Here is a 20,069-nt window from a genome sequence, read left to right as displayed (position 1 = left end):
AGCAGCGTGAGGCGTCTGTTCGAAAGCTCTTACTTGGAATAGGCTGTCACTGCCGTGGCCTCTTCTGGGATAACGTATTGGTCAACCAGCTTGAAAGGCCACTGTTACCATAAAACAATGTTGGGCCAACTTCCAAAAGGTTTCTACAAGCATACAACAACACAGTGATATAAAATTGCATTGAAACACATGCTATCATCCTGGCGAAATGAGGTAAAGCTCTTTTCTGTCCCCTAACAATAAAAGGGTTGGCCAAATTTTTTTCCCCTGAAACTCTGATCTTTCACTCTTAATCGGAAGTTTGGAAGTTCGAGCCCCATTCTGGGAACTTGAGCATATAATCTAAACTGACAGCCCTCTCATGAAGTGGTGCATTGTTCGAGTTGCTGCCTTTTAGATGAGGATCCCTCGTCTCCTGAGTCTTGGAGATCCCATGGCAATCTTGAACCAGCATCTTTTTGACACAGCTTACCCAACCTGCATAGGCCATTCAGCTAATTGTGGAACTTTGTTTTGTCGCAAACTGGCTGTCACATTTGCCTACCTATCTTTACTTCAAAATATTTGACTGTATATAGTGAAGTGCTTTGAAATACATAACAGTATCTTTAATGCAAATTTCTTGGGTACTGCTCACTGTCCACAGGTAGGCAAATATTCTTTATGTGTGAGAGTGAATGGCACTAAGTGCCCAGGACAAGAATCACAACTGATCCTGATCCTGTTCTCATCTAATGTGTATTTTTAAAAATTCATTTATGTGACGTGGGGTGTCGCTGGCTTGACCAGCATTTAAGTTTTAAGTTTATTTATTAGTGCCACAAGTAGACTTACATTAACACTGCAATGTAGTCACTGTGAAAATCCCCTAGTTGCCACATCCTGGTGCCTGTTTGGGTACACTGAGGGAGAATTTAGCATGGCCAATGCACCCAACCAGCACATCTTTCGGACTGTGGGAGGAAACCAGAGCACCCTGAGGAAACCCATGCAGACATGGGGAGAACGTGCCAATTCCGCACAGTGTCCCCGAGCCGGGAATTGAACCCGGGTCCCTGATGCTGTGAGACAGCAGTGCTAACCACTGTGCCCATTTATTGCCCATCCCCAGCCAGCCCAGCAGAGTAGATGCTGGCAGTAGCAATTCAAGTCTCTTTTTCCTCATCATTTCCTGTGTTGAGATCAGCTAACCAAGCACTGATCAGAGCCTCAAACTGGGACGTCACAGCCTGATGACTCAGTGGCACACTGACTGGCGCACTGACCACTGTTTTCCTGCTGAAGGTGTCTTAGTTGTACTGTACCTTCAGTAGACGCTGATGACTGCAACGGAAGCCAGTGTTCCCCAGAAGTAGATTGACTGAACTTCTGCACCACAGGCATAAATAGTTAAAAATAACTATTTCTCCAGAGGCTTTGTCTGTCAATCCTCTGCCAAAGTATGATTCCTGTGGCTGTGCTGCATGAAATCATTAAGTTGTGTTACCAGCAGTACACAAGATACTCAGGAGAAGACAAGCTGTACTGGTGACAGAAGAGCTGATGGATAGCAAATTTTATTCCATCAGCTGCTGCGATAGATAAGGTACTACATGGTTTATGTCAAAGTTAAGATAGGTGGATTGGGAATAATTAGCTGAACAGATAGTAAGTTGGCAAGAAAATAGGAAGCAGAAAGTAGGGATAAGGCTAGTTATTCAGATTGAAGGAAGGTAGAAACCTGTATCACACAGAAACAGTGCTTGGGATTGTTTTTCAAAATATACCTTCATGAGTTGGGTTCAGAATCGCAGAATTGTTACAGTGCAGAAGGAGGCTATTCAGCCCATCATGTCAGCACTGGTTTGGCAGATTAGCGTTATGGCTTAGTGCCGTCCCCCTCCCTTTTCCCCATACTCCTGCATATTGTTTAAGAACGTAAGAACTAGGAGCAGGAATAGGCCCTTCGAGCCTGCTCCGCCATTCAATAAGATCATGGCTGACCTTTTCGTGGACTCAGCTCCACTTACCCGCCCACTCACTATAACCCTTAATTCCTTTACTGTTCAAAACTCAACCTATCCTTGCCTTAAAAACATTCAATGAGGTAGCCTCAACTGCTTCACTGGGCAGGGAATTCCACACATTCACAACCCTTTGGGTAAAGAAGTTCCTCCTCAACTCAGTCCTAAATCTGCTTCCCCTTATTTTGAGGCTATGCCCCCTAGTTCTAGTTTCACCCGCCAGTGGAAACAACTTCCCTGCTTCTATCTTATCCATTCCCTTCATAATCTTATATGTTTCTATAAGATCTCCCCTCATTCTTCTGAATTTCAATGAGTATAGCCCCGGTCTACCCAGTCACTCCTCAGAAGCCAACCCTCTCAACTCCGGAATCAACCTAGTGAATCTTTTCTGCACCTCCTCCAGTGCCAGTATATCCTTTCTCAAGTAAGAAGACCAAAACTGTACACAGTACTCCAGGTGTGGCCTCACCAGCACCTTATATACCTGCAACATAACCTCGCTGTTTTTAAACTCCATCCCTCTGGCAATGAAGGACAAAATTCCATTTGCCTTCTTAATTACCTGCTGCATCTGCAAATCAACTCCTTGAGATTCTTGCACAAGGACACCCAGTCCCTCTGCACAGCACCATGCTGCAATTTTTTACCATTTAAATAATAGTCCATTTTGTTATTGCTACCAAAATGGATGACCTCACATTTACCAACATTGTACACCATCTGCCAGACCTTCGCCCACTCACTTAGACTATCTATATCCCTTTGCAGACTTTCAGCATCCTCTGCACACTTTGCTCTGCCACTCATCTTAGAGTCATTTGCAAATTTTGACACACCACTTGATCCCCAACTCCAAATCATCTATGTAAATCGTAAACAATTGCGGTCCCAACACTGATCCCTGAGGCACACCAGTAGTCACAGATAACCAACCAGAAAAACACCCATTTATCCCCACTCTTTGCTTTCTATTAGTTAACCAATCCTCTATCTACATTACCCGTAACACCGTGCACCTTTATCTTATGTAGCAGTTTTTGGTGCGGCACCTTGTCAAATGCCTTCTGGAAATCCAGATACACCACATCCACAGGTTCCCCATTGTCCACTGTGAATGTAATGTTCTCAAAGAATTTCACCAAATTAGTCAAACATGACCTAACCTTCATGAACCCATGCTGCGTCTTACCAATGGGACAATTTATATCCAGATGTCTCGCTATTTCTTCCTTGATGACAGATTCAAGCATTTTCCCTACTACAGAAGTTAAGCTAACCGGCCTATAGTTACCCTTTTGTCTACCTCCTTTTTTAAACAGTGGCGTCACATTTGCTGTTTTCCAATCTGCTGGAACCACCCCAGAGTCCAACAAATTTTGGTAAATTACCACTAGTGTATTTGCTATTTTCCCTGCCATCTCTTTTAGTACTCTGGGATGCATTCCATCAGGACCAGGAGACTTGTCTACTTGTTTCTATTCAAATGATCATCTAATGCCCTCTTGAATGCCTCGATTGAACCTGCCTCCATCGCAAACCAAAGAGCAGATGGATCAATAAAATCCTATGGAGCAACCATAAAAATCTTGGGCAAAGAATGTGCTTTTGGCATCCTTACCGATGAGTTAGTCAGAGATCAAATAGCCTGTGGGGGTCACAGTGATGTTTGACGTATGGTAAAGCCGGCAATAAATGTGGCAAGTGGAATCATTTTGCAAAATGCTGCAGATTGAAGCCACAGCAGTCTTCCTGTGCCACCAGCCACATTGCAACTGGCCAGTCCTCCCAGGGTAGGAGCATTAACAAAGTGAACAAACTGGAACTCAGTCAGCATCACACTGGGGTGGGGGGGATGGTGTGGGGGGGGGGGGGGTCATTCAACTTGGCCCAGAGGTACATGCTCTGCAACACCACCCCCCAGAAATGATAGGGTACAAAGACCTCTTCAACTGTGACGTCATTGGTAAGCTACCAGTAATATACCACATGAGACTGGATTACACGATGCACGATGTGGAGATGCCGGCGTGGACTGGGGTAAACACCGTAAGAAGTTTAACACCACCAGGTTAAAGTCCAACAGGTTTATTTGGTAGCAAAAGCCACACAAGCTTTCGGAGCTGCAAGCCCCTTCTTCAGGTGAGTGGGAATTCTGTTCACAAACAGAGCATATAAAGACACAAACTCAATTTACATGAATAATGGTTGGAATGCGAATACTTACAACTAATCAAGTCTTTAAGACTTCTTAAAGACTTGATTAGTTGTAAGTATTCGCATTCCAACCATTATCTTGGAAATTGAGTTTGTGTCTTTATATTCCCTGTTTGTGAACAGAACTCCCATTCACCTGATGAAGGGGCAGTGCTCCGAAAGCTTGTGTGGCTTTTGCTACCAAATAAACCTGTTGGACTTTAACCTGGTGTTGTGAGACTTCTTACTATGGTCAGAATATGCATTGACACAGGGTACTTAAACAAGACACTGCTCAGACTTCGTCACCCTATGAAGACACTGACCTTTCATCAGGACTGAGTATCCACAGTATTTTGCTTTTGTATCTAGTTTAGTAATATTGGTTGTCAGATAAATATTGGTAAGGTCACCAAAGACATTTGCTTCTGCATGTGCTGTTTATTTCTTTTCTCTGCCCGAAGATCAAAATTAATTTACATTCTTTCTGCCTAATTCATGAGCAGGAACTGGTGAAAATATGATGTGTAATTTTTGAAATCAACGAATCAAACAAACCCTACAATGCAGAAGAGGCCATTCAGCCCATCACTTCTGCACCGACTCTCTGACAGAGTATCTTACCCAAACCCTACCTCTGCCCTATACCCGTAAACCCTGCACATTTCCCATGGCTAATCCATCTAACCTACACATCTTGGGACACTAAGGGGCAATTTAGCATGGCCAATCCACCTACCCTGCACATCTTTGGGGTGTGGGAGGAAACCAGAACACCCGGAGGAAACCCATGCAGACACAGGGAGAATGTGCAAACCCCACACAGATAGTCATCCATGTCTGGAATTGAACCCGGGTCCCTGGCGCTGTGACGCATCAGTGCTAACCACTGTGCCACCCACGAATACAAAATTAAAGCTTTTGATGCGATTGTAGAGATTACATTTTGGATTAGGAGGTTGGTGGTCCATTGAAGCATAATATTTAATACTTGGGCTGGGTGCCTCACTTTCATACGTTTTCCAAGTGTAACTGTGGATGGTCATGTTTCCCAGACCTCAGGAATCCCAGCAGCTCAATAAAGAAGAGGATGGCTCCAAGGTTATCCTACAATATATAAAATTTCACAACGCATCGAAGAAAACCTTTACTTCTGCCAGATAATGTGACACTATTGTGGACATGTTCAAAGCAGTGATAGAGAATAGAATCTTGTCTTCGGTGATATTGTGAGTCAAGTGGCACTAATCATTGCGTTATAGTCAAAGAACACAAGTAGGAGTGACCACTGGAATCTGAAGTTTGTAACAGTGATTGCCACAAATTACAATGAATTCTGTTGCCTGCAATGTTCAGTATATTTCTGTTGGCAACATTCAGTTGTGGGACGTAAGCTCAAGCATTTGATTAAAATGCTTGAATGATTGAACTGACTAGACTGTTCAATCGGACTCATTCTTGTACAGACAAAGCCCCAGCATTTGTTGAGACTGGAGAATTATTTAAAATGTTGGGGTTGGAGGTGTTGCAGGCAGTCACTTCGGTACCTATTCATTTCAATAACAACTTGCCATTTTATAGCCCTTTTCATGTGCAGGAAATCTCAAAGTAAACATCAGGGATATCTTGTGGCCAGCCATGTAACATGATTTACATTTCTACAAGTGAGACAGAGCCAATACATCATGGGTGATGAAATTGCAAGTGAGCTTTGGTTAGCCTCATGAATGGAAATATAAATTATACTAAACTGCTAGCTGATAGGTAAAGTCTAAAATAGGCTCGAGTATATGATAACTAAGAAGAGAAAGAAGGAAAGAAGTTGTATTTATCTAGCATTTTATACCATCATCAGGATGTTTTGAAGCACTGCGCATCTAACAATTTCCTCTATAAGCCATCGTTCTTAATTAGGTGGGAGCCGGTTAGTTCAGTTGGCCGGTGTGTGGTTTAGAATTACACCAATAACATGCGTTCAACTCCCATTCCGGCTGAGATAGACTTGTCACCTGTCTTCTCACCTGCACCATGCTTGACGTGGACTGGTGTCCATTAAGCTATATAATTAATTGTCTTTCTCCAATAGAGAGTGATGCCTGCTATCCCTCATAGATTATGGCCAGCTATCTACCTACCTTAATTAGGCAAATGTGACAGCTATTCTGTACAAAGCAAGATCCCACAAACAGCATCTGAACTAATTTACATGCTAATCCTATCTTTGGTTGAGGGAATAATTTAGGCCAGAATGCAAAGACCGACAGGGTATGTGGGGAAAGAGCAGGGAGTTGGGATTAATTGGAAAGCTCCATCAAGAAGCTGATACATGATGGGCCAAATGGCCTCCTTCTATGCATATCATTCTCGAAATATTATGAAAACAATGTACTGGCAGCGGAGAAGGGACAAAAACGATTTGTTAGGTTGATGCCAGATCTGAGAAGCTAAATTTATCAGGAATGATTGAACAATTGGAGCTCTTTTCTCTAGAAAAGGAGAGACTGATGAAGAGGGGTGGCCTAAGAGAGGTCTTTAAAATTACAAAAAGGATTTGATAGGGAAAGAAAATAGAAGGAAATGTTGATGCGGTTAGATGAAGATGGCTGGAAGGAGGCTTGTATGGGGGATAAACATCAGTTTGGAGTTGTTGGGCTGAATGGCCTGTTTCTGTACTTTAAATATCATCATCTGCTGCTGTTTGTACCTACTCTGACCAGATCTACTGTCAAGTATGTCACACTCATTTGTCTTGTGCCATCCTCAGGATCCACTAGGGTATGTCTCTCACCACTCTGTGACATATGCCATCCAATTACATTTTTTTACTGCCCTCCACTTTGCTCCCTCTCTGAAACTTTTCAGCTCTGATCAACAGAAATATTAACATTTTCTTTGCTGGATGTAACTCTTTTTTAAATTCACTTTTGGGACGTGGGCATTGCTGGCTGGCCAGCACTTATTACCAATCCCTGATGGAAGTTGAGAGTCAGTCACATGTCGGCCAGACCAGGTAAGGATGGCAGATTTCCTTCCTTAAAAGGCATTCGTGAACCAGATGGGTTTTTCCAACAATCAGCAATGATTTCATGGTCATCAGCATATTCTTAAATCCAGATTTATTTTTATTGAATTCAATTTCCACCATCTGCCGTGGCAGGATTCGAACCTGGTTCCCCAGAACATTAGCTGAGTTTCTGGATTAATAGTCTAGCGATAATACCACTAATCCATCACCAGCCAGTGTTCCCTAGTTGGTTCCTCAACATACTGGTCTAAAAAATTACCTTATACACATTCCAGGAACTAATCTGCCATAGTATTAATGTTAATTTGGTTTGCCCAGTCTCTATGTAATTAAAATCACCCATGATTGCTTTGGTACAGCATCTCTAATTTCCTGTTTAATGCTATCCCCCACCATACCACCACTGTTTGAAGGCCTACTGACAACACCCACTAATGTTTTCTGCCCCTTATTGCTGCTTAGTTTCATTCCCCTGAGAAACCACCTCCCCCAACAATGTCCAAAATGGAAAACCTGTTAGAGAGGAAGATGGACCCAGGGGATTCCAGCATTACCTGACTAATGCTTTTACTCTGTCTGGCTGTAACCCATTCCCTTTCAGCCTATGTACTCTTTACTTGTGGTGTGGGCATCTCAATATGGAGCTGGAGTTGTGACTGGAAACACTTCCTGCACATGTGGTCACCCTGGACACTGGAAGTGTCTCAGACATCTCACATCATACAGGAGGAGCATTCTACATGGCTGAACTGCCCTGCCATGACTTACCCTTAGATTATTTCCTTTACTTTTACTATCTCTAGTTTAGAGCCTGTTAAGAATAGTAGAAATACTCACCAGGTCCGACTTACCAAGACTGCCGCTCTTCTTTCTGAGGATAGGTAGAAAATGAAAGGATCATTTCCTTCCTTCTGCACCAAATTTCCTCAGTCACCAAACTCCAACTTAAGCGCTCTACTGCAACACAAAGCAGCACCTCAGTGGAAACCTACATGTAATGTTGCTGTGCTCAGATTGTATATTTTTGTTAAGCATTGGGAAAAAAGACATCTTATGTGCTTTTTTGAAAAATAGCTTGAGTAAATACCCTATTTCATTCTTAACTATGCAGCACTCAACACTCTTCCACTGCCATGGAGTAAACATCCAACAGAAAAGGAACTGTTTCATGGGAGGTAGTGTTGATATTTTCATTGTAGTCATCATATGCATTGAACCTGGGATGGCAAAATATTAAATGTCCTAACTATTGAATTCTCAGGTATGACTCATTTGTGACTTCACATTAGTTATGCACATATTATGTCATACTTATCTGTCACAAGTTATGTACTTAAATCGTGCCATGTGACAATATGATAGTTTGGCTACGAAAGTAAAATGGCTCTACACGAGTTATGTTATTTCAGAATTATTACGTGTATTACTACATTGGGGAGGTGGGGGGCACGATGGCACAGTGGTTAGCACTGCTGCCTCACAACGCCAGGGACCCAGGTTCGATTCCCGGCTTGGATCACTGTCTGTGTGGAGTTTGCACATTCTCCCATGTCTGCATGCGTTTCCTCCGTGTGCTCCGGTTTCCTCCTATAGTCCAAAGATGTGCGGGTTAGGTGGATTGGCCATGTTAAATTGCCCCTGAGTATCAGGGGGACTAGCTAGGGTAAATGCATGGGGATATGGGGATAAGGCCTGGGTGGGACTGTGGTCGGTGCAGACTTGATGGGCTGAATGGCCTCCTTCTGCACCGTAGGGATTCTATGATTCTCTAATTTCATCTGAAATCTGAATTATCTGTCCATTTACAACTGGAGTTTACAATCTTTTGAATGCCTCACAGGTGTTTCTTTAACATTGGAAGACAACTTTTTTTCTGTAACACTTGGGAAGTTTTGACCACATTTGTAAAACAATGTTTTGAATATTTGCAGAGGAGTCTGCCAATGTTTTCACCAGCAACTAACCGCCACCTCACTCTCACTAGTAACACCACCACCGCCCCCCCCCCCCCCCCCCCACACACACACACACACAAACCTTGCCCCATCCTGCCTCATTGTTAAAGTCCCCTTTATTTCATTTGTTCAGATTCTGGGCCAACATACCACCACACAGAATCATGGAACTACGATGACAATTTGATACACATTGTATCTTCAATTTACCATTGTTAAAGCATTCACTATCTGTTTATTTTCCATTCTCTTAAATCTTACAATGCCATTCGACACCCCCCACTGAAAAGGAACAAAAAAAAAACAGTTGCCAATGATGCAGTGATCTTTTTAACTGTACAAAGTACTCCTTTTTCTTCAGTTTTAATGGTAATCTTATCCCAAAATGTAGGATGTAAAGGCTTATCTTTATGGGAAACTACATCATATTTGGCATCCAACGAAAGTAATGTTTTACAAGTGATGTTGGAAATGATTTGACGCAAACTACATTATTGACCACGCACCCACGTTCCCATTGAGTTAGCTCTTTGATATGACATCTTGATAAATGCATTTGCTTTTTGCCCACTTTTAAGGGTGATATACATAGGTTTGAACAAACTTTATATACCTTAAATAGCTTGAGATTACGGTAAGCAATGTCACTACATGAGTACCGGACACACTCGTGTTGAATTCTTCTACCTGTTATTTTAACAGAAGCATTTACCTATCTGGGATAAATGGGTCAGTGGTGCTGTTAAAATTGGGGAGAAAATATTTTTTAGGAGTTCATTAAATATTTGCTTCCAGAACAGCACTTGGTAATATCCACGTTTGTTTGTGTCAGTGATGATGGATGGTTAACATGAAAATGCAACATTCATTACAAATTGCATCTTTATTCTGATACAAACCCTCTTGAAGTTTGCATTTATTAGTAATGGAGGAGCTTATTTAATTTTGTCAATGATATGGGAACTCAACTAATCACCTTGACCACTGCAGCAAGAAGACCGAAGAATTGTGCATTTTAAACAATATCTCAAATCATTGCCCCGAAGTTTATCAATCTTAGTTTGATTCTTTTATCTTTGTACTTGATAATTCTGTAACCCTCCTTGCTGGCTCCCCATCTCCTGCTCTCTATAAACCTAATATCATCTAGAACTCTGCTGCCCGTGTCCTAACTCCAATTTGCATTCAGCCATTACTGCTGACCTTCACTGGCTCCCAGTTAAGCAACACCTTGATTTCAAAGTTTTCATCCTCATTTTCAAATCTATCCATGGTCTCATCTCTTCCTATCTCTGTAACATCACCCAGCCCTGCAATCCTCCAAGATATCTGTGCTCCTCTAATATCGACCTCTTCTGTCATTCTTGATTTTAATCGCTGCGCTATTGGTGGCCATACATTCTGCTGCCAAGGCCCTAAGCTCTCGAACTCCTTCCCTTTCCTTTCCTTGTGCAACCACAAGACGTGATCTCAATTTGACTAAAGGACCAACACAAAGATAACATTTGGAGAAGTGTGTTCAAAAAGGCAGCAAAGTTTAAAGGTGGACACAGGGTGGCCAAAGGCTTCACCCTGGCACTTGCGAATTGGATGGCTCAAAGTTCCTGTCCTGTCGCTGGGTCAAAATCCTGGAATTCCCTCCTTAACAGCATTGAGGGTGTACCTACACCATATAGACTGCAGCGGTTCAAGAAGGTAGCTCACCACCATTTTCCACAGGGCAATTAGGGATGGGCAATAAATGCTGGCCTTGCCAGCAATGTTCACATTCCATGAACAAATACAAGAAGGATAAGAACTAAACTTGCCTTCAAATTTTGGAAATAAAAACAGAAAATGCTTGAAATATTCAACAGGTCAGGCAGCATCTGTGGAGGGACAGAGTTAACATTTCCTTAATGACTTTTCAGTGACTTTTCAATCATCAGTATTCAGAACTGCTAAAATAAAGTCTTGCTTCAATTGCACAAGGCTTTGGTGCGATCACATTGTTTTGTCTCCATCAGTAAGGAAGGATGTACATACATTGGATGTGATACAGTAAAGGTTCACTAGATATGTTCCTGGGATGAGGCTTGTTCTGCGATAAGAGGCTATGTAAATTGGGTTTATGTTCTGGAGTTAGAAAAATGAGAGTGATCACATTGAAACCTACAAGATTTTGAAAGTGTTTGAGAGGGTAGATGCTGAGAGGTTGTTTCCACTGGCAAGAACATAGGGCACAGTCTTAGGATAAGGCGTCAATCATTTAAGACTGAGCTGAGGAGAAATGTCTTTGTTCAGTGGGTTGAGAACCTTTGGATTATCTACCACAGAGGGTTTTGGATGCTTTGTTGTTGAATACAGTCAAGGATTAAATTAAAGATTCTTTGTGTCTCTCAGAACCTGAGGTGGGATTTTCCAGCCCAAGGCCGGAAACTCCCCTCCGAGGTCAATGATTCCCATGATGGTCGGGACAGGAAAATTCTCCCCTGGCATATATGTACACAAATTTTGTAAGTAGCAGAGGACAAGTTGGGATGGTTTTTAAAGAAGCACGTGGAATCCTTGGTTTCATTGATACAAAGATAAAATTTAAAAGTGTGGATTTTGCAAAATATTTGTTCAGTCTGAGCAAGAGTATTGAGCTCAATTCTAGCCACTACACTGAAGGGAAGATGTTAAGGCCTTAGAGGATTTACTCTGAGGAGGAAATTCTTCGCTAAGAGCGTTGTTAGTCCTTCGAATTCTCTTTACATACAGCAGCGGAGGCTGGGTCATTGAATATATAAGGTTGAGTTTGACAGATTTTGGATGGACCACGGAATCAAGGATTGTGAGGGACAGGCAAGAAGGATTGGGGCGTTAAGGCCTCAGTCAGATCAGCCATAATCTTATTGCATGGTGAAGTAGACTTGACGGGCTGAATGCCCTACTCCTGCTCCTATTACTCATGATCTTATTGATGAGGAGATTGCAGAGATGTACTGAAGTAGTAGGAAAGTGAGGGACTTCAGTTATGTAGGAAGACTGGAGAAGCTGGAGTTTGTCTTTGAATAGGAGAAGTTAAGGGGAATTAGATAGATGTGTTCAAAATCATGAATGATTTTGATGGAGTTAATTCTGAAAAAATGGTTTCCTGTGGCAGAAGGATCTGTATCCAAAAGGACCTAGATGTGAGGTGAGTGGCATAAGAATTTTGAAGATAAGTCAATTTACCGAGCTATGGGGAGAAAACAGGAAAGGGCATGGGATTAGTTGGATATCTGCACCAAAGAGCTGGCAGAGGTATGATGGCCTCCTTCAGTACCATATTGTTCAATAATTTTAAGATAGAAAATAAAGCTGGTTGTTGAAGAAATGCAACTCTCGTCAAGTTCAAACTTGTGGGGTATTGATCTGGGGTTTTGTGTATTTCTGTATCCCACTGCTCTGACAGGCATTCTCGATGTCATTCATTGAGTGATAATAACAAGAAATCAGGAATATGAAATAAACCAAATGTAGCAAATATTTTTAAACTGAGCAATGGCCTCAAGGTATCACTTTGTTAAATTCTTGTTCTTAATGGGGTGAAGGCAATGTTGTTCAAACCCCTGAGGCGTGAACTACATTAAGAATAACAAAGGATATGAATAATTTCATAATGCAGTTGCAGCAGAACAAAAATGGCGGCGGCAATTGATTCGAAATCAGTTCTCAAAGTGTATGAGGAAAGTGTAAAGGACACACAAACCTCTTCAAACTACAGATTGTCCTAGTAAAAAGAATCACATTTATAACTTCTCTTTCTTTTTCTGTGCGAATACGAGTGCTTTCTGCATTGATTCTGAATAAACCCGCTGTAAACCTTACACTGAGACCAGAAAAGAAAAATTATGATGTTAGGTTTCCCATTGGGAAAAGCAATTAAATGACTCCAGATCAACACGGTTTAGACAAATAAGATACTGTTGCTGAAAGATGCCTTGAGGCATCTGTTACAAGTCCTTGTATTTGCTGATCGTGGGGGCTGTGGATCAGGGAATGAACGGCTTCTTCAAAACTACACCAGTACCTTTGATATCTTAAACCTACTTAAGTAGAAAAAGCCAACACACAGTTCCATAAACAAATCGTGCACAGTTAGAGCCACTTTAAGCTGAAGGCTTCACGACATTTGTGTCAGTCCTATCTCGGAGTACAAGTGTGGAAGCTGTACAGTGTGTTTATGTCAGAGAATCAAAGAGGTCTACAGCACAGAAAAGGCCCTTCAGCCCATCACGTCTGGGCTGGTCAAAAACAACTATCTGACTATTCTAATCCCATTTTCCAGCACTTGGCCTGTAGCTTGTATGCCTTGGCACCTTCTTAAATACTTCTTAAATGTTATGAGAATCTCTGTCTCCACCACCCTTTTAGAAAGTGAGTTCCTCCTGCCCTTACTTTAAATCCTGATCCTACCACCAAGGGGAAAAGTTTCTTCCTGTCTATCTATGCTCCTGATAATTTTATATATATTAGTCATGTCTTCCCTCAGTCTCCTCTGCTCCAAGAAAAACAGTCCATATATACCCAATCTATCTTCATGACGCAGGCAATTTCCTGGTAAATCTCCTCTGCACCCTTTCCAATGCTATCACATCCCTCTTATAATATGGATTCCAGAATTGATCACAATATTCTAGCTGTGGCCTAACCAACATTTTATACAGTTCCAGCATAACCCTCCTGCTCTTAAACTCTGTGGCTGGGATGTTACCAGCTCCGCCCCCCCCCCCCCCCCACCAATCGATGGCGGAGCGAGCCGGTAAAATCACGTAAGAGACAAGATGGGGCTGCATGGTAGCATAATGGTTAGCTCTGCTGCCTCACAACGCTAGGGTTCCAGGTTCAATTCCCAGCTCAGGTCACTGTCTATGGGGAGTCTGCACGTTCTCCCCGTGTCTATGTAAGTTTCCTCTGGGTGCTCTGGTTTCCTCCCACAGTCCAAAGGTGTGCGGGTTAAGTGCATTGGCCATGTTAAATTTTCCCTCCGTGTACCCGAACAGCGCCGGAGTGTGGCAAAAAGGGGATTTTCACAGTAACTTTACTGCAGTGTTAATGTAAGCCGAATTGTGACACTAATAAATAAACTTTTTTAAAAAATCAGGATCGTGCCCAACCTTATGAGAGCCAGATTTCTGGCGAGGTCAGCCTCTTGCTGGAAGTGGGTGGAAGGCTGAATAAATTATTTACATTTACTCTAATGTTAATTTCCATGTGTTTAGTGAGCCTGGCACTGCCACTCTACCACTCTGTAGCTCAGATCAATATGGGGAGGGAGTGGGGGGCCCAATGCCACTCTGCAGGCGATCAGATCGGGGGGGGGGGCGTGATCAATCTGGGCAGCGCGGGGGGGAGGGGTCAGTGGGGCTTGTGATCCGCCGTGGGCCCTGTGATCCGCCGTGGGCCCCTGCGATTACCGGGGAGGGAAGGGGGAGAGTTTGTGAAGCTGCCTGCAACAGTAGGGGCCTGACAACTCTTTCTCTGTCTGTCAGACCCTTGCTGTTGAAACTGCGCATGTGCAGAATCAGAGATCTGCATATATGCAATAGCTCCCTCTGCAGGTTGGCTGGCAAATTAAGCCCAGCCCACTCCCTACAGCAGCTACAAATGGTTCAGCCCATATTTTCAATGTCTAACTCCATAAGATTGGGCTTGAAAACTCACCCACAAAACGGATCAGGAACTCTCCCATTTTTATGCTATCTGGACACTTAGAATCATACTCATAAAATTCCGCCCTATGCCTCAGCTAATAAAGGCAAAGTTACCATATGCCTTCTTAATCACTTTATCCTCCTATTCTACTACCAGTGTACATGCACATCAAGATCCCTCTGATCCTCGGTGCTTCTCAGTGTCTTGCCATTCATCATGTATTCCTTTGCCTTGTTTGTCCTGCCCAAATGCATCACCTTACACTTACTGGGATTGAACTCCATTTTCCACTGTTCAGCCCATCTCACCAGCCCGGCTATATCCACCTCTAACCTAAGACTATCCTCATCACTTTTTAACCAACCCATCAATTTTCATATATCTGCAAACCTATTGATCAATCATCCTCCATTCAAGTCTAAATCACTTATATAAACCACAAACAGCAAGGGCCCCAGCACTGATCCCTCCAGGACCCCACTGGACACAGGGTTCTAATCAGAAAAGCACCCCTCAGCCAACACCCTCTGCTTCCTGCCACTCAGCCAATTCTGGATCTAATTTGCCAAATTTCTTTAGATCACATGGGCTCTTACCTTCTCTATCTATCTTCCATATGGGACCTCATCAAAAGCCTTGCTGAAGTCCAAGTAGACAATGTCAAATGCATTGCCCTCATCTACACACCTGGTCACCTCGTTGAAAAATTCAATCAAGTTGGTCAGACATGACCTCTCCTTAACAAAACCATGCAGATTAATCCTTGCCTCTCCAAATGCAGATTAATTCTGTCTCTCTGAATTGCTTCTAATAGTTTCCTTACCACTGAGATTAGACTGGCTGGCCTGTAGGTTCCTGGTTTATCCCTCCCTCCCTACTTGAATAATGGAACCACCTCGGCTGTCCTCCAGTCCTCCGGATGAGATACTCCATCATTGAATTGTGATGATTGATTGCTCCCCTTGGTTCTATAAGAGGGGGTATCAAAGCCGGAACATAAAGTTCGTACTACTTTCAAAGATTAACTAGACCTCAGACCATTTGGTCTGGTGAATTCATTGTCAAGCTATTCACCTGCAGCCACATAGAAATGACGTGAACAGCGGTTTTCAAATGCTCACATTATTTTCCCTGGGACCTCGATTATCTTCAGCTATACTTATATACATTCAAATATATAAACAAGGAGCAGGAGTAGGCCATTCAGCCCCTCAAGCCCTGCTCCACCATTTAATAAGATCATGGCTGATTGGATAGGAACCTCAAATCTGCATCTTGCCTATGCTGATAACCTATTATATTCTCTTTCTTACCAAGAATTTATCCACCTCTGCCTTAAAAATATTCAAAGACGCTGCTTCCACCACCTTTTGAGGAAGAGAGTTCCAAAGACTCTCAAACCTCGGTGAGAAAGAATTTAATCTCATCTGCATTTTAAGTGGGTGACCCCTTATTTCTAAACAGTGACCCCTAATTCTTGCACAAGAGGAAATGTCGTCTCCGCATTCACCCTCTCAAGACCCCTCAGGTTCTCAATCAAGTCACTTCTTACTTTTCTAAACTCCAGGTGATACAAGCCAAGCCTGTCTAACCTTTCCTCAGAAGACAATGCACCCATTCCAGGCATTAGTCTACTAAACGTTCTCTGAATTGCTTCTGAAGCATTGACATCCTTTCTTAAATAAGGTGACCAATACAGTACACAGTACCCCATATGTGGTCTCACTAGTTGTTTTTTATTCATTCATGGGACATGGGCATCGCTGGCTGGCCAGCATTTATTGCCCATCCCTAGTTGCCCGAGGGCAGTTCAGAATCAACCACATTGCTGTGGCTCTGGAGTGACATGTAGGTCAGACCGGGTAAGGATGGCAGATTTCCTTCCATAAAGGACATTAGTGAATCAGATGGGTTTTTTCCGACAATTGACAATGATTTCTTGGTCATCAATAGATTCTTAATTCCAGATTTATTTTTGTTGAATTCAATTTCCACCATCTAGCATGGCGGGATTTGAATCCAGGTCCCCAGAACATTAGCTAAATTCCTGGATTAATAGTCGAGCAACAAGACCACTAGGCCATCACCTCCCCCAACAGGTTATCAAAGGAAATGGCAAGTGGGCAGGAAAGTGAAAGTCAAAGATCAGCTGTGATCATATTGAATAAGAGATGTTGGTGAGTTTTCTTAACTATAGTGTCGGCATAAGGGGACCAGGACAGGTTGTTGGTGATCTGGACACCTAAAAACTTGAAGCTCTTGACATTTTCTGCTTCGTCCCCGTTGATGTAGACAGAGGCATGTTCTCCTTTACGCTTCCTGAAGTCGATGACAATCCCTTTTGTTTAGTTGATATTGAGGAAGAGATTATTGTCACCGCACCAGTTCATCAGATTCTCTATCTCATTCCTGTACTCTGTCTCATCATTGTTTGAGATCCGACCCATTACGGTGGTGTCGTCAGCAAATTTGAAAATCGAATTGGAGGGGAATTTGGCCACACAGTCATAGGTGTATAAGGAGTATAGTAGGGGGCTGAGAACACAGCTTTGTGGGGTACTGGTGTTGAGGATGATCGTGAAGGATGTGTTGTTGCCTATCCTTACTGTTTGTGGTCTGTGGGTTAAGAAGTTCAGGATCCAGTCACAGAGGGAGGAGCTGAGGCCCAGACCACGGAGTTTGGAGATGAGTTTCGTGGGAATTATGGTGTTGAAGGCTGAGCTGTAATCAATAAATGGGAGTCTGACATAGGTGTCTTTGCTATCTAGGTGTTCCAGGACTGAGTGCAGGGCCAGGGAGATAGCATTTGCTGTGGACTTGTTGCAGCAGTAGGTGAACTGTAGTGGATCCAGGCAGTCCAGGAGGTGGGAATTGATTTGTGCCATGATTAGCCTTTCGAAGCACTTCATAATGATGGATGTCAGAGCCACCGGACGATAGTCATTGAGGCATGCTGCTTGGCCTTTTTTTGGCACTGGGATGATCGTCGTCTTCTTGAAGCGGATAAGGACCTCAGGTTGTTGTAAAGAGAGGTTGAAGATGTCTGTGAATATCCCCGCCAGCTGATCCACGCAGGATCTGAGTGCTCGTCCAGGTACCCAATCTGGGCCAGTCGCATTCCATGGGTTGACCTTCGAGAAAGCTGCTCTGACATCTACAATGGTGACCTCAGATACAGGTTCACCCAAGGTTTCCAGGGTGGAGGGCGTGCTCTCGCTGACCTCTTGCTCAAAACGGGCATAGAATGAATTGAGCTCATCAGGGAGGGGTGCATTGGAGCCGGCGATTTTACATGTCTTCATCTTGTAGCCTGTTATGTCTTGCAGACCTTGCCATAGTCGGCGGGGGTCTGTGTTATCACTAGACTATTAATCCAGAATCTCAACTAATGTTCTGGGGACCCAGGTTTGAATCCCGCCACGGCAGATGGTGGAATTTGAATTCAATAAAAATATCTGGAGTTAAGAATCTACCAATGACCATGAAACCATTGTCAGAAAAACCCATCTGGGTCACTAATGTCCTTTAGGGAAGGAGATCTGCCATCGTTACCTGGTCTGGCCGACATGTGACTCCAGATCCACAGCAATGTGGTTGACTCTCAACTTCCCTCAGGCAACTAGGAATGGGCAATAAATACTGGCCAGCCAATGATGCCTATGTCCCATAAACGAATAAAATTAAGAGATTGGGAAGACAGATAATTCTTGAAGCAAAAGACACCCTGCCTCACAGTGTCTGTAAATTGTTTAATGTGAATCTAAAACAGGCAATGTTAGAATTTAAAACAATATACTGCTTACGTGATTTTTCACTATATATATGTCTCATGATTTCCCCAGTGGGGTAGAGAGACAGAACGATATTCATACACAGATATAGAGAGTCAGAGAGAAAGTGAGATAGACACAGTGCTGGAGCTTGATAGAAATAGACATGAACAAGAGATAAAGAAATGAGACACATGGAGACAGAGAGAACACCAGAGAGCTACTAAAAAAGGGTCACAGACATAAAGAAAGAGAGAGGGATCATCTGTAATAGTTATTGGCAAATAAAATACCAATTTAAACTGTACCATTTGTCTGCTTATTATTTGCTACCCAACATTTAGACATAGGATAATGTAACCAGAGATTTCTGTTGAGCTCTATCACTGTGTCTATCTCACTTTCTCTCAAACTCTCTGCTACAATGAGTCCTGCATACTTTCTTACATTTCATTCTCCCAATAGATGGATATTAGTGTGACAAGACCAAATAGGAATCAATATCTGGTAACAAGTGAACAAGTCAAAGCTACAATTGGTGCCTAAGTCAATGTCATGTGGTTCACCGTGATAAATGGCTAAATATCAAGAATAGACATTCAGGCTATATTCAGAATTCAGAATATGGATCTACCATATATTAAGTTGATCTTTCTCTACACCCGAGCTATGATTGTAACACTACATTCTGCACCATCTCCTTTCCTTCTCTATGCATGGGATGGTTTGTTTGTATAGCGTGCAAGAAACAATGCTTTTCACTGTATCCCAATACATGTGACAATAATAAATCAAATCAAATCAAATAGATCTAGCAGCTTAAAATTGGGCACCCACAGGGTGCTGTTGCTCATTGTCAGCATGGGAGTTGTATTCAACTCTAATCTGTTGACCCAGCATATCCCTCATTCTACCATTTACAGCAAGCCAGGGAATCAACCCTGGTTCAATGAGTTTCAGGAGGAAGGCCTGAACATTAACTCCAGACTCCATTATGTCTCATGTCATCCGCTTTACTTTTCCGCAATGGTCTGATAGCTCTGAGTGCCTCCCAGACCATTTCAGGTGATGTTTGTAAATGAGGAGCTTAACAGCTGCTTCAGCTCCCTGCTGCAACATTGGTTTGCTTTGGAGAAGATCAACCTGAAGCATTGCGAGCTTGAAAAAAGTTGAGTACTTACCAAAAAGAAATCCCTACTGCCACTTCTCCTGGATGTCCCTCCATCCCATCCCTTGGCCCCCGACCTTCTGGTGCTCTGGAATTCCTGATTTCTTCTGAACTACCTGATACCTTCTTCAAGGCCTTGTGATCCCAATTTGGAGGCACTCTATTCCAAAGTCCAGACACTTATCTATGGGTAAACGTAAAGCACTCACCATGCACCGTCTCTTCTCACAACACAGTGTTCATCGTAATGAAGGCCAATATCAGGAACTCCTCACCAGTGTATTAACAATG

At 42.8% G+C, this 20,069-nt stretch overlaps 1 long non-coding RNA gene across 1 annotated transcript in view; it reads left to right on the top strand.

The window, feature by feature from the left end:
* Positions 1-20,069, top strand: part of LOC144493486 (uncharacterized) — a 154,872-nt gene that overhangs the window by 91,050 nt on the left and 43,753 nt on the right. The gene's annotated exons all lie outside the window — the stretch shown is intronic.

This window comes from Mustelus asterias, chromosome 5, assembly GCF_964213995.1.
Source record: "Mustelus asterias chromosome 5, sMusAst1.hap1.1, whole genome shotgun sequence".
Taxonomy (NCBI): domain Eukaryota; kingdom Metazoa; phylum Chordata; class Chondrichthyes; order Carcharhiniformes; family Triakidae; genus Mustelus; species Mustelus asterias.
The sequence above is the reverse complement of the archived record's forward strand: the minus strand, read 5'-3'. Positions and strand labels throughout refer to the sequence as shown.